General features: G+C 39.5%; 1 long non-coding RNA gene across 1 annotated transcript in view; it reads right to left on the bottom strand.

The window, feature by feature from the left end:
* Positions 1-10,249, bottom strand: part of LOC140495638 (uncharacterized) — an 85,339-nt gene extending 75,090 nt beyond the window's left edge. Inside the window, exon 1 of the long non-coding RNA XR_011964061.1 lies at positions 10,111-10,249. This is a non-coding gene — a long non-coding RNA (uncharacterized lncRNA). The remainder of the gene's footprint in view (positions 1-10,110) is intronic.
* Positions 10,250-15,979: the final 5,730 nt, after the last annotated feature.

The raw sequence follows: 15,979 nt of genomic DNA, 5'->3' as shown, positions 1-15,979 counted from the left end.
CAGCAGGTCAGGCAGCATCCAAGGACAAGGAGAATCGATGTTTCGGGCATAAGCCCTTCTTCAGGAAGAAGGGCTTATGCCCGAAACGTCAATTCTCCTTCTCCTTGGATGCTGCCTGACCTGCTGCGCTTTTCCAGCAACACATTTTCAACTCTGCTCTCCAGCATCTGCAGTCCTCACTTTCTCCTATGCAGTGAACTAGGTTGAGGTAAAGTAAACCAAGACAAAGGACAGTGAAATAGGTGGACACCGAACAAAGCAGAAGGTGATACAGTGAAATAATGTGAATCTGACATCACATCTAATCAAACTGCATTTATATTGTATACTTTGTTTTGCTATATACTTAAACCTTTGTCGAGTTATGACCAGGGGGTGGAAGAATGCACTGTCACTCTCGTCCCAGTATTCCATGGGTCACAGTATAAAAAGACAACTTTCCAGTTACTAAGATGTTTAATTAAATACCTTTATCTATATTAGATTTTTACCACAAAAACTTTCTATCAAAGATTTCTTAACAAACCCATAATTGTGTTTATTAGTAAACTAAACTTGTTCAATAAAAATTCAACACACACTTTTTTATCTTACTGACTGTGTAAAATTACATTTGTCAATATGTTCCCAAATACATAAGCATCATCTTCAGAAAAATAGGGAAAAACAAAACAACCAGTTTTATCAGCAGAGATGAACTTTCTGAAAAAAAGACACTTTGGCCAGTGGATTATATTTGAAAGCACAAGGATAAAGCTTAAGATGTTCTGGAGTGAGTTGCTGTGGTGTTCTGGCATCTGTGGTGAAGTCAGTAATCATGGTCTGTTGTCTCTGAACTCCTGCAGGCAGAGCTTGCTTAAGAAATATAATCTAGCGATGTTCTTTCAAAAGAATACGTATGTTTCACTATGAACTTACTAAAAGGAGTTTCTTTTCAGAAATTAAAGCAATCAAGCTGATTAATCTTAGCAGGCTTTCCTCCAACTCAGGTAGAGAAATCAGAACGTCTCCAAGCTCATCACTGTTCAAAACCCTGTCGGAATCTACAATAAAGCAAACAGTTGTGGAGCTTTCTTGAAAGAAAATCATTAATGTACGCAGTGAACTTTCAATTGCCTCTTTTAAAAAATTCGCTCCAGGTATGTCTACAAAGCTTGAGGGAAAAAAGACATCTGTTTTGGTTTGTTTTTTGCCAACAGTGACAATGCAAAACGCATTGCATAACTGCATGACAATTCTTGAGTGCTTGATATTGGTGCTGTTCATTGACATAAATCTTTTTTTAAACTTCATGAATAAAAATAAGAAAAGGAAAATTTAGCTAACCTTGAGATTTCGCTATAATGGCTTCTGTGTTAATTATTACAGGCATTCATCATCCAAGGGATGTTTTATCTGATTGCATTTGTCATCTATTAACTGTACGTAAGGTACCAGCAAATTGTATCCTCAACCATACCTACATCATAATCCTGGTGGTTTGTGTTTATCTCTTTCATTTTCAGTGATCACACCTCATTGAAGTGCAATTGAGCACCTCCCCGCATTTCATCCAATGGAGATGATTCCGTTTGTCATTAACTGCTTCCACAGCAATTAGATTATATTAAATCCATTAGCTGTCATGATGCAGAATATCTCCTGATTTCAAACCATAAGACATAGGAGCAGAAATTAGGTCATTCAGCCCATCAAGTCTGCTCCACCATTCAATCATGACTGACAAGGTTTTCAACTAGGCAGAAGTGGGTATTGCAGATGTTGGAGTTTAGAGTCAAGAATAGAGTGGTGCTCGAAAGACACAACAGGTCAGGCAGTATCCGAGGAGCAGGAAAATCAAAAGTGATTCCTGATGGGCTTTTGCCTGAAACGTCGATTTTCCTGCTCCTCAGAAGCTTCCTGATCTGCTGTGCCTTTCTAGCACCACTCTGTTCTTGACTGATAAGGTTTTCAACCCCACTCTCCTCCTTTCTCCCCATACCCCATGATCCCCTTGACAATCAAGAACCTATCTATTTCCATTTTAAATATACTCAATGACCTGGCCTTCACAGTTTATTTAACACTTAAAAAAAAATTACGAGCTATCTAATATGCTTCACAGAACCTGTACCACCAAGGGATCATTCAACATGTGCTAGTATTTCGCTGGTTTATGACTAAAGAAATACTGAATGAAGTCTAACTCCATTTCCTACTACCTTGAACTACTGCTGGAAAATGCAGGATGCGATACAATATCTGATATGGAATCAACAATGCATACCTCTGAGAATTGACTGTTCAATATGCTCAATATGTTCCTTCATCTAACCATTACCAGGTATAAATGGAAACATTTCTTATTTCATTGATCTGCACTCTCTCTGTGCAGCATAGCTCTTTTGTAACTTTTTAAGAACATTTTTTGTCCTGAGATGTTATTGACTCTTAAAAGGTTATTGGTTCTGCATCATTGTCATTTCTGACAAATTCCACTTTGTTTTACACATCAGACTCTTAAAACCATACAAATGCCACATGTTTCATTTACCAGATAAAATCAACGACAAATCTTGGTATATTTCAATGATATCATTCATTTTACAGAAATATTGTTCAGTTGGGAAATGAAAAAACTGAGATATAATCAGGAGCTATATACATTGATTGTGTTATTATTTGTCTTGAGGTCTTTGTGAAGTGTTGACGTGGATATGATAGATGTTTGTAAGGGGGAGCCTCACCAAAATAAACTCAGTTCTTAAATTAATGCCAGCGTGAGAATAGGAGATAAACAATCAGTGAGTAATTAGAACTAACTCGAGTGAATTCTCTGAAGCATTAGAGAAGGTTGATCAAGGCAGTAGACATTGTAAAGATGTGCTTTTAGTAGGCATTTAACAAAGTGCCACAGAGAAGCTGTCTCAAGAAGGTGGAAGTAAATTAAATGGACATTAGTACCAATGGTATGGAATTGACAGAAAACTGAGGGTCATGTTGGATTAATCTTTTCTTTCTGAGCTAAAGCATGATTTGCAGTGCTGTTCACCTTGGATCTAAATTTCATAACCATTGCATATTCAATTTTTATAAATGACCTCTTCTTGGGTGTAACAAGAATAAAAATTGCAAATAATATGAAACTTGGTGGTTTTTAATATGTGGTGTTGAGGGTATACTTCATGATGACAGACATGATGGTGAAATGGAGAAATTCTAAGAATGGCAGATGGGGTTTAATTGATCAATGTGTGAAGGGTTCCATTTTGGAATAATTAATAAGGAAAGACAGCACGCGCTAAATAGGATTATATAGAAAAATGATGAGAAGCAGAAAAAGCTGAGACATTATTCAAGATAACAGGGGAAAAAAAAACTCGTGGGCGGCACAGTGATTAGCACTGCTGCCTCACAGCACCAGACACCTGGGTTCAATTCCCACCTCAAGCAACTGTCTGTGTGGAGTTTGCACGTTCTCCCCATGTCTGCATGGGTTTGCTCCGGGTGTTCCAGTTTCCTCCCACAAACCAAAAATGTGCAGATTAGGTGAATTGGCCATGCTAAATTGCCTGTAGTGTTAGGTGAAGGGTAAATGTAGGGGAATGGGTTTAGGTGGGTTGCTCTTCGGAGAGTCGGTGTGGACTTGTTGGGCCGAAGGGTCTGTTTCCACACTGTAAGTAATCTAATCTAATCTAATCTAAAAAGTGCATGAGTTAATTGCATTTTATAAATAGAGTTTAAAGGGAAGTAGATTATATGATAACTTGAGAAATCACTGTATTTGCTTAACTGGAGAAATGTGGAAAATTCTGACTCTGCACTTAAAGTTGTAAAAGTTTTTGATTTTGTGCAGAGAAAGCTCATTGGTGATAATTGGAGTTCAGTAATAAGAGGGGGTCGGTAAAGTTGTGAGTCTTCACCTTATATTCGAGGCAGTTAAATGGTTATTGAATAGATGTGTACAAACTTTGAGAGGTTTTGTTAGAATAGATAGGAGAAAAAATCTCTGTCATATATGGGTTAATAACAAATGGTCATAGGTTTGAAATGATTGACAAAGTGGTGATCGGCAAAGAGGTGAAATTTATTTCAAAGGTGATAGGATGTAAAACCTGAAAAGGTGGTGGATGCTGATCCCATAGTTAATTTTAGAAGGCGTTGAACAGGTGCCTGATAATGAGGCAGCTTATTATATTAAAGACAGAAAATATAGTTGTGAAAGTAGGCTCTTCAAAGAGCCAGCATGGGCATAATGTGTCAAGTGATCTTGTGATGCACTTTCTTTCAATAATTCTATGAATAGCTATGAAAATAGAAGGCACTCCCTTCTAAACCCAAAACTGAGAAAGTGAGTGACAATTATGTTGCATCACTTACATGGAAGCTAGTCTATATTTATTATCATGGACCAATATGAATCTTGACAAATTGCTGAATGACTGTACAAACAACATAAATTCTAATGCTGTCTGAGTGTGATAAAGTTGAAGCCTCGAGGCATATATGATTTTTTGAAAGGACAGACAAGGCGCAGCTTTGTTAATATGCAATTGAATAAGCATGATGGCAAAAAAATAGCCTTAGTTCAGACAATGTAAAGTCTATATAGGTGAAGATAAGAAATAACAAGGGGAAGAAGAAACTGGTGAAAGTCACAGGCTCCTTAGCAGCATAGAGTCCTAGAGTCATGGAAGCAGGCCTTTCAGCCCAAATTGGTCCATGTTGACCATGGTGTCAACCCTTCTAGTTCCAATTGCCCACATTTGGTCCATATCCCTCTAAACCCTTCCCATCCATGTACCTCTCCAAATGATTTTTTTCAATGTTGCTATTGTATCTGCCTCAATCACTTTCTCTGGCAGCCTATTCCATATACACACCTCTCTTTGCCTGAAGAAGTTGCTACTCAGATTCTCCTTAAATCATTCCCCTCTTATCTTAAATCTAATTTTAAATTCCCCATCCTTGGGGGAAAAAAGTCTATATGCATTCATCCTATCTATGCCTCTAATGATTTTGTACACCTCAATAAGGTCACTCTTCATTCTCCTCTGTTCCAAAAAACATAAAACCCAATCTCAGCCAACCTCTCCCTATAACTCAGGCTTACTAGTCATGGTAACATTGTCATAAATTGGAAAGAGTGCAAAGAAGATTTAACTATGTTTTTCCTATATCAAGATGACTAAGACTGTGTACACAATACTCCAAGTGTGGCCTCACCAATGACCTATAAAACTTAACATAACATCCCAACTCCTGTACTTAGTGCTTTGACCAATGAAGGCCAGCATGCTGAATGCTTTCTTCACCACCCTGTCTTCCTGTGACACCACTTGGAACAAACTATGTACTTGCACTCCTTGGTCTGTCTGTTCCACAACATTCCTCAGGACCTTACTATTTACTGTATAAGTCTTGCCTTGGTTTCACTTTTCAAAGTGTAACGTCTCACACTTATCTGTATTGAATTCCATTTGCCAACCATTAGCCCACTTGTCCATCTGATCAAGATCCCTGTGTAATTTTTGATAAGCTTCTTCGCTAACAAAGATATCTCCTAATTTTGTATCATTTGCAAACTTACTAATCATGCCTGATACATTTGCATCCAGATCATTTATGTAAATAACAAATAACAAAGGTCCAAGCACTGATCCCTGTGACACACCACTCATCACAGATCTCCAGTCCAAAAAACAATCTTGAGCCATCACCCTCTACTTCCTGCCATCGATCCAGTTTTGAATCCAATTAGCTAGCTCTTCCTGGATCCCATGTGCCCTAACCATCATGGAGGAGAAAATGAGGACTGCAGCCCCTCAATTGCTGCTTGACTTGCTGTGCTTTTCCAGCACCACAGTCTTCAGTCCTAACCTTTATGACTAGCCCGCCATGCGGAATCTTGTCAAAGGCTTTAGTAAAGTTCATTTAGACAACATCTATTTGCCTACTTCATCTATTCTCTTGGTTACCCCTTCAAAAAACTCTAAAATATTTGTCAGACATGACTTCTCATGCACAAATCCACTATCCCAAATCAGACTTTGACTATCCAAATGTTGGTTGGTCTCATTCCTCCATAACCTCTCCAACAACTTGCTTATTGCTAATGTCAGATTCATTGGCCTGTCGTTCCCTGGCTTGTCTTTGCTACCTTTCTTAAACAATGGAACAACATTAGCCACCTTCCAGTCTTCCAGAACTTTACCAGTTGTTAAAGATGAAATAAAAATCTCTGCAAGGATCTTTGCAATTTCTTCCCTAGCCTCCCGCAGTCTTTGAGGATGGACTTGATCAGGCTCAGGGGATTTATCAGCCTTAATGTGCTTTAAGGTTGCAAACACCTCCTCTCTGGTAATACATATGCAGTTCAAAACATCCCTACTTGTTTCCCTCATTTCCTCAGTAAACACTGAGGAAAAATATTCATTAAAAATCTCCCCCATTTCCTGTGGCTCCACACATAGACAGCTTTGCTGATCTTTAAGGAGACCTATTCTCTCCCTAGCCACCATTTTACTTTTAATATAGCAATAGAATCTTTTGGGATTATCTTTAACCTTATCTGCCAGATCCATCTCATAGCCTAATTTTGCTCTTCTGATTTCTCTCTTACGTATGCTTCTACACTTTTTATAATCATCTAAGGATTCACTTGAGCCCAATAGCTTAAACCCTTCTCCTTTTTCCTGACCATAGTCTCAATATCCTGAGTCAGCCAAGGATCCCTAAACCTGCCAACTTTTCCCTTCACGCTAACAGGGGCATACTGTCCCTGGACTCCTGACATCACACTTGTGAAACCCTCCCATTTCCCAGGTATTCCTGTTCCTTCAAACAGGCTCACCCAATCAACCTCTGCTAGATCCTGCTTATATAGCAGCTATATTATGAAGAATAAATCATGAGATTAGATTACTTACAGTGTGGAAACAGGCCCTTCGGCCCAACAAGTCCACACCTACCCACCGAAGCACAACCCACCCATATCCCTAGATTTACCCCTTCACCGAACACTACGGGCAATTTAGCTTGGCCAATTCACCTGACCTGCACATCTTTGGACTGTGGGAGGAAACCGGAGCACCCGAAGGAAACCCGCGCAGGCATGGGGATAATGTGCAAACTCCACACAGTCAGTCGCCTGAGGCGGGAATTGAACCCGGGTCTCTGGCACTGTGAGGCAGCAGTGCTAACCACTGTGCCACCGTGTCGCTCAGATAGTAAGGGGCATGTGAAAAGGGCAGGATGTTAATCATGCTTGAATTTAACCTTCATGTAGATTGGGAAAGTCAAATTGACAGAATTAGCCATGTGGAAGATTTCCCACATTGTATCCAAGATAGTCTCCCAGAATAATACGTTATGCACTTTGCCACGGATCAGGTCACTTGTGATGAGGCAGCTTTACTAAATGATCTCAGAGTAAAAAATATCCGCTAAGAAACGGTGACAAAAATGGTAAGATTCAGCATTCATTTTGAGGGGGAGAAATTTGGTTCAGAAACAACTGTGCTAAATTTAAGTCAGGGAATGTACAAAGGAATGAGTGCAAAGTGGCTGGAGTGGACTGATGAAGGAGTTTAACAGTAAAGACGTTTCCTGAACAATTGCAGATATTTAAGAAAATTGTTTATAACTCTCGAAAAAGATTGTTAAAAAACTTGAGTAAGCAAAATTCTGGTAAAAGATTACGTTGACCATGGTTAAATGGGAATGTTAAGGATAGTTTCAACTTGAAAGAAAACAAAAACATATAATGTGGCAAAGATCACTGGTATGCCAGAGAAATGACAAAGCTTGACAAACAAAAAAGGGAAAATAAATTTTAATAGTAAACTTTTAAGTAATATAAAAGTAGACATCAACAGCTTCTTTAAATGTATTTAAAAGGGACAGAGAGGCCACAGTGTACATAGGCCCCTGAGAGAATGAGCTTGGGGAAGTAATGGAGAACCAGGAACGGACAGAGGAGCTAAATAAATACTTGCATAACATTCTCAATCAAAAACACTAATAGTTCATCAAGGGATAAAAGGTCAGGGTGATAGGAGGAAATGAGTTGGGGAAATTAATAGACCTAAAGACAAATGCAACCCTAGACTTAGTCTTACGTTGCATCCTAGGATTTTAAATGAGATCACTACAGAAATAGTGAATCACTGTAGTAATCTTCCAATGCTGGATATGTGATCACCATGACTCTGGTTCCAGCATTGTTCAGGTGAAGGCTGTCAGAACAGCTCCCTCCTTCCCCAGTGCTGGTGCATTGTAACCCATTTCTCCAACTCAAATCTTTGACCCACAAACCTATCTCTTTAATTTTGTTGATCCTATGCTAATTTGGTCATGGTTAAGGTGGTAATCCGAGAATTTTTTTTTTTGGTTCTGCATTTTAATTTAGCTCCTAGTCAATCATAGTCCCTCAGCAGAACCTCTTTCCACTTTCTAGCTTTATCATAGTACCTACGTAGAGCATGACAACAGGATCTTTCCCCTCCCACTCTTGGTTTCTGTGCAGCCCAGATGAGACATCCTGAACCCGGGCACCAGTCAGGCAACACAGCCTTCCTGACTCCTAATCCTGGCTGCAGACTATTTATTCCCCTGACTATCCTAGCCCAATTACAGCTTCATTTCTCTTTTCTCCCACTCTTGAATGGTGTCCTATACCATAGTGTTAAGGTCAGTTTGCTCATCCTCCCTGCAGCCCCTGCTCTTGTCCACACAGAGAGCAAGAATCTCCCTGTGTGAGTTAGACAAGCTCAAGGGCTGAGGGTCCTTCAGCACTACCCACTGGATCCCTCTACCTGCCTCGCTGGTAGTCACGTTGCCCTTTACCTGACCACTGAGAGAATTTGTGAAAGTTAATCTCAGGGGTGCAGGGGTGTGATTGATTGCCTCTTGAAACACAACATTCACTTAATTTATCCTTGCCCCCACCCCCGCGCCGATGTGTCGCAGTCTTTGAAGTGCAGATGTCAGTTGATCAATTCTGAGCTGGAGTTCCTCAGGCAACCAGTATTTGTTACCAATGTGGTCACTATGAACCATAATGAGGTTCACCAGCTCCTATGTCATGCATTGAATATTTTTATTGGCCCAGCATCTCTATTTTTATGACATTGTTTTTAATTTGCTTTTTTTTCAATTGCACTGGTCTTTTAGTTTGTAGCCTGTAAATATTTCCAATATTTACCTTCAATCTGAAAGTAACCTATAATAGATAGTGAAATTAGTCACCAAGCAATGAACTTATGGTTTACATGTGATGTTACTCTTTTGTCCTGGATCTTTGATGCTTGACATCAGTTTATCCCATTACTAAAAAACTTGCAAGCTATAAGCCAAAGCAATAAGCTAAAAAAAACTCTTCGTCTTTACACCAAATTCTCACACTTCCTCCAAATTCCCTGAACTCTCAACTGACTCGTGCTGTGTCTCATTCTCTGGATTAATCTCTCCTTCCTGGCTGTGCGAAGCTTTATTGGTGATATTGATAGTGGCATACTTGTATGAATAGAAACATTTCTAAATAATTGAAGTTAAATGATAATTTGGGATAAATGATGCATTTTCAGGATGGCAACCTATAAGTAGTGAATGTAACATGGATCAGTGCTGGGGCCACAGGTATATGTTAGTGACTTGGAAGAGGAAAATGCATGTACTATGCTCAGTTTTGTGAATGACAGAAAAATAGATGGGAAGGTAAATTGTAAGGATGACACAAACTCTGCAGAGGTATTCAAGTGGGTTAAGTGAGATGGTAAAAACATGGCATAATATAATGCAGGAAAATGTGAGGTTATGCACTTTGACAGGAAGAATTGAGAAGTTGAATGTAACTTAAATAGAGAGAGGCTTCAGGAAGATGCCGAACAGTGAGATTTGGGAGTCCTTGGGCATAAATCACTAAAAGCTAGCATTGAGGTTCAACAGCTACTAGTAAATGCAAAGGTATGTTTGTCTAAATTTCAAAGAAAATGGAGAATAAAAATAGGGAAGTCATGCTAAAACTATAAACGGCACTAGTTTGAACATAGTCAGATTACTCTGATAATTTTGCTCTCCTTATCTGAGGAAAGATGTACTAATATTGGAAATAGTTCAGAGAAGACTCACCAAGTTGATCCTGGCTGTGGAGGGATTTGTAATGAGGAGAAGTTGAGTCAGTTGAACCTATACCCATTTGAGATCAGAAGAATGACTGATGACTTTACTGAAATATAGATTCTTAGTGGGCTTCATAGGAAGTGCTGTCTCCCAAAGGTGATGAGCCTAGGACCAGAAGACATAATCTCAGAACAAGAGCTTGCATGTTTAAGACAGATGAGGAGGAATATTTTGCTAGAGGGTAGTATTGTTAACTATATTTATGGCTAAGGTAGATTTCTAATCAGTAAGAGAAACAAGGATTCTGGGAAAGAGGCAGAAATGTATTATCATATCAGCGATTATTTCAATGAACAGTGAGGCAGAATGAAAGGACTGAATTGCTTACTTCTGCTCCTATATCTTTTAATTTTCTGGTCTTATTGTTTAAAAAAAAACTAGCTGTCTTTGCTTTCACTCTGTTTTGAAACTCTTTATTCAGGCAAGGTCACTGTCATAGTGTATACATTTACATCTTTGTCTCTTCTAGAATATTAGTTGGTCACTTATTTCAAGGGACAAGAGACCTTATTCTCAGTTGCTGCCCTCAGTACACAGACTTAGCTGTAGGCTTTTTTTTAGCACTGTACAATGGAAGGATTCTGATGGCAGTGTATTTTACATGTCCTAATGAGCATCAGACTTTGATACTGGATTTTGAACAATTATGTAATGCTAGAGTCTAGTCTTCATTCAGACCACATACAGCAAATTTTAAGAGGCACATGTAAAATGAATGTTTTACTGCTGCCCTTTATGGGTTTTATGTCTTTCTGATATTGGAGCGAATAATTATGTGAGTGAGTAATAGCTAAATCTAAACATTGTGAACATTTTTTAACAAAATATTTCCTACTTTTCAGTCATTGGTTGGAATGAAAGAAAATATTTTCATTAAATTTAATCCTTCTTTCAATTATGATGAAACCATTGTGAAAGTATTATTTGTCAGTAAGATTTCAAGTTCACAAAAAAATGTGAATCATAAATGCAATAAATCAGCCACACAACTTCACTCCAGCCAACGGCAAGGTAAAATCTAATGGCTACAGGTTTGATTAATGATGACAGAGCCTTTCAGTCATAGACTTTATGAATTTACCAGAAGAATGTTGGATCAACCATTTGCATGCACATCCTATGTTTCCTCATTTTCCACGGTTTATTTTTCAGTGAAGCTAATACTCAGTTACTGAAAATAAAGAAAAATGCTATCGTGATGAAACAGTGGAAACTGAGGCAAATCCTTGCTTCTTTTAATATTATTCCCTTGTTCTAGTTAACAGAATTGGACAACCATGCAAATCCTCTCCATGTGAATGGCTGCATAAATGGTAATGTCTCAAAACTCACTTGACATGTAGCATCAAATCTGCTGTGTTCCACAGATCTCCAGCAGGACAAAGGAGGTGTCATTAGCTTGCTGCTCTGTTCACAGCTGGACAATTTATCACCATACACTTCACTGAAAAGTTTTCTCTTTGGGATATCTTGGTGTCATTGACATTTCCTGGTAATAAATCTTGTGTGGATTGATTCAAAATGGTTCAGGATGATAGCCATGAGATTTAGTGCACTCATTCCTTCAACTATAATGTCACATAAGGCTTGCATTTATTTCACAGGATAGTAAAATATGATCCCTAACCTAATGAATGCCCTATTTACCTTTCTTACTGAAGTCCGGGTGGATATAAATTACAGGTATATCCAGCCAAGCTCGAAGTGCAGGTCACAAATAAAATTCAATTCCCTTTACTTTTTTTCCCTGTGGACGGGATTTGAAAGTTGATGCCATTTCCCTGGAGAATTCTTTGTGTCTTAGGCATTCTTATTTTATTCAGTATGGATCGTTGTATCTGACCTGGGTAACAATATCGAATAGGCATCATGTTGAACAGATTCCCTCGAGCATAATACAGATATATGGCAAAAAATGGTCACACTGCTATAACTTTGTGTGGTAAAATGGGTCTTTTCATGCATGGCCAATGATTCTGCACGTGCATACCATCGTTCTTCACGACACAGTACTATACTCTTGATAAAAGTGGGAGGAAAAGGTAGAAGGTAGAAAGTGTTGGGCTAATTTATAAAAGGGTTGGTTCACATTTGAGATTTCATGTGTTATATTACCCAGCTTTACACAATTTCACAATTATATTTCGGGAGACAAAGGTGGCTGCATCCTCAGCAAGTTACAAATGCATTTCACCCACACAGTCACTCAAGACACACATATGACACACATTTTGAGCATTTGAGAATAACAGAAAGCACTCCCTGGGCACACAATAACATATGTCTGATAGTTTCCATCAAAGGTTTGCACTATGCTTTCTGATGCATTTGTAACCTTTCTGAGCGAGGAGAGACCTTTGTCTCACCCAAAAAATATGGATTTGTGCAAATCTGGGTACTAAGATGTATAAAATCTCAAGTGTGAATCTACCTTTTTACAAACTGGTCCACTTTTGGTTTGAGGAGAAAGTGAGGACTGCAGATGCTGGAGATCAGAGCTGAAAATGTGTTGCTGGAGAAGCGCAGCAGGTCAGGCAACATCCAAGGAGCAGGAGAATCGACGTTTCAGGCATGAGCCCTTCTCCCTGAAGAAGGGCTCATGCCCGAAACGTCGATTCTCCTGCTCCTTCGATGTTGCCTGACCTGCTGCGCTTCTCCAGCAACACATTTTCAGCACTTTTGGTTTGAGGCCAGGATGACAAATATGCCACTCCTATATAGATTTTAATCGTTCCTGTAATGATTTTAAGGAGGCTATGTGTCTCACATGCTACTCCCATTTTAAATTTATTGCTGGCAATCAGGTTTTGGAGTTCTCCAACAAGGTGGATAGTGATCAAACCTTTCCACTTCTTGAGAAGACTAAAACTAAGGGGATACTATTTAACATTAAGAGGTTTTGCCTTTTAAAATGGAGATTATGACACTTTCTATTTATTATCTCAGGAGATTGGTCACCTGGGGGTTCTCTCCCTGAGAAAGCAGTGGAAAACATTTAATTTATTCAAGGTTCTCCAATAGAATTTTGCTCATGGGCTGTGGGGGTACAGAACACAAAGTGGGGTTGAGACCCACAACTGGAGCAGGATGAAATGTGTCCACCATTGGCACCATTCCATCACCATAAGTTAGAGATCTAACTCCTTCAAGATCCATTCTCCCTAGCCAAGTCCTTTATGACATCATGTTGGTGAAGCTTGATGGGCTCCTTCGCATTATATCTTTCAGAACCAAACCTTTATCAAGATAAGCTGTGATCTTATTGAATTAGAAAGCAGGCCTGAAGGTAGAATGGCCTGTTCTCCAGCTCCTAAATTCTATGTTTGAGAAACCCAGCTGCTAAAGGGAGGACTGGGCTGTTAGATCTAAGGTAAAATCTTTTCCAGCCCTGCTTGGGCACTGGAAGAACCTTTTTTTTGCCACAACCAACATGTTAGCCATTCCTTCCACCCTGATGTGATTGGATAGCCCACCTTCAACCCTGAATAGACCTCTAACTTCCACCTTCACATAGACTCCAAGATACCATGCCCCCCATTAACTCAGCTTTTCCAATCTCCATCCTCATTCCTGTCATGTCTTTCTGATTACTCTCCTCATTCTTTTTACTCTCTCTCAACAGCCCAATGCTGAAGCAAGACCCATCAAACAATCAGAAGCCCCTCAATCTGCTGACTGTCACAAAAAAAATACAATGAGAAAGAATGACAGTTGGTTCCTGCTATTATATTTAGCAGCATCTGATTCAAAACCCTCTCTACCACTATAACCACTCACCCTTTCAAACCCCTGGCAGACTTTACACTTCTGTGAAACATCAAAGCTAATGTTTAAAGTTCCATGTCCTGATAACTGAACATTAGGCCACTATTCATGTATTTAATCTATTTACATATTTAGCGCACACATATAAAGGTATCCTAACAAAACTAAGCAATAACATTAAAAAGAAAAGTTAACCAAGTCGTACAGGAAAGGCCATATCTTTTAATATAACAATAGACCATATCAAGAGTACCCCATTCTGCTTTTCAATCAAGTAATTTCTCCTCTGATTCTCTAGTTACTTACTCTTTTGTCAATAAACACTGAAATATACTTTGATAATTAATTTCTCCAGGTTTTCAAGCTAATTATTGCTAAAAGTTAAAAGCATTTAAAAAAGAACAATTCTCAATAATATTCACATCCAAAATTCCTTCCATGCTTGGGAGAGAAAGATGAGGGGAAAACTAGCAAGCTACTGGTAGTGGAGACAGCTGGACCTGCAGGAGGCACCTTTACTCTGGGTTGCTCCGTTTTGAGGTTTAGTGTGAACATAAACTCCAAGTGGGACATCATAGGAAAACTGTAATTGATTGTTTGACTAAAAGTGGCTCTAAAGCAATGAGTTTAAATAGCAGTTCAGCACAGCCAAACAGACTAGACATCTTGCTGTATGTGTGAGATACATACCATGTCTCCCAGACCAACACATCTACAGGAAGAACTTCAGCTTCCAGCAATTGAGCTGTGGCTGAAGTACACATTGTGCATCCATGACGCCATGGACTGTGTAGGTAACACATATAGTAGACAATAGACAATAGATGCAGGAGTAGGCCATTCTGCCCTTCGAGCCTGCACCGCCATTCAATATGATCATGGCTGATCATTCCTAATTAGTATCCTGTTCCAGCCTTATCTCCATACCCCTTGACTCCACTATCTTTAAGAGCTCTATCCAATTCTTTCTTAAAAGAATCCAGAGACTGGGCCTCCACTGCCCTCTGGGGCAGAGCATTCCACACAGCCACCACTCTCTGGGTGAAGTAGTTTCTCCTCATCTCTGTCCTAAATGGTCTACCCCGTATTTTTAAGTTGTGTCCTCTGGTTCGGCACTCTCCCATCAACGGAAATATGTTCCCTCCTGCCAGAGTGTCCAGTCCTTTCATAAGCCTATACGTTTCAATCAGATCCCCTCTCAGTCTTCTAAACTCAAGGGTATACAAGCCCAGTCGCTTCAGTCTTTCCGTGTAAGGCAATCCTGCCATTCCAGGAATTGACCTCGTGAACCTACGCTGCACTCCCTCAATAGCCAGAATGTCTTTCCTCAAATTTGGAGACCAGAACTGCACACAGTACTCCAGGTGTGGTCTCACCAGGGCCCTGTACAGCTGCAGAAGCACCTCTTTGCTTCTATACTCAATCCCTCTTGTTATGAAGGCCAGCATGCTATTAGCCTTCTTCACGACCTGCTGTACCTGCATGCTTGAGATGGTTATATCGTAGGTCATATATGTGCCGATAAAGAGAGAGTGGGTAACTGTCCAGGTTGTCTAGGAGAACTAGACACATAGTGTAAGCGTCCCCTAAGTCTTTCTTTCTTGATAACCCGCTTGTAACTGATGAAAATGATGTTTCCTCAGGGAATGCAGTCCATGGCACCAAGGGTGTCTCAGTTGTTTGGTGGAAGAGGGGCAGGAAGAAGAATGGGAGAGCAATAATGATTGAAGATTCTATAGTCAGAGATTTAGAAAAGTGTTTCTGTGGCATTAATTGTGACTGCAAAATGGTGTGCTATCTCCCAGTTGACAGATGTAACAGAACAGCTGCAGGACATTCTTGGGAAGGGAGATAAAGTGGACGTTGTGGTCCACTTTGGTAGCAAGACCATTGACAGAAAGACAGATTAGATGCTGAAAGCAGATTTCTGGGATGTAGGAAGGAAATTAAAAAGCAATAATCTCAGGATTACTCCCACTGTCACATTCTCGTGGGCAAAAGACAGCAGGAGGATTAATTAAATAAAAATGTAGCTAGAAATCACGTGTAGGAG

Source organism: Chiloscyllium punctatum, chromosome 25 (assembly GCF_047496795.1).
Source record: "Chiloscyllium punctatum isolate Juve2018m chromosome 25, sChiPun1.3, whole genome shotgun sequence".
Classification (NCBI taxonomy): domain Eukaryota; kingdom Metazoa; phylum Chordata; class Chondrichthyes; order Orectolobiformes; family Hemiscylliidae; genus Chiloscyllium; species Chiloscyllium punctatum.
Note: the sequence above shows the minus strand (reverse complement) of the source record. Positions and strands in the feature narration are given on the sequence as shown.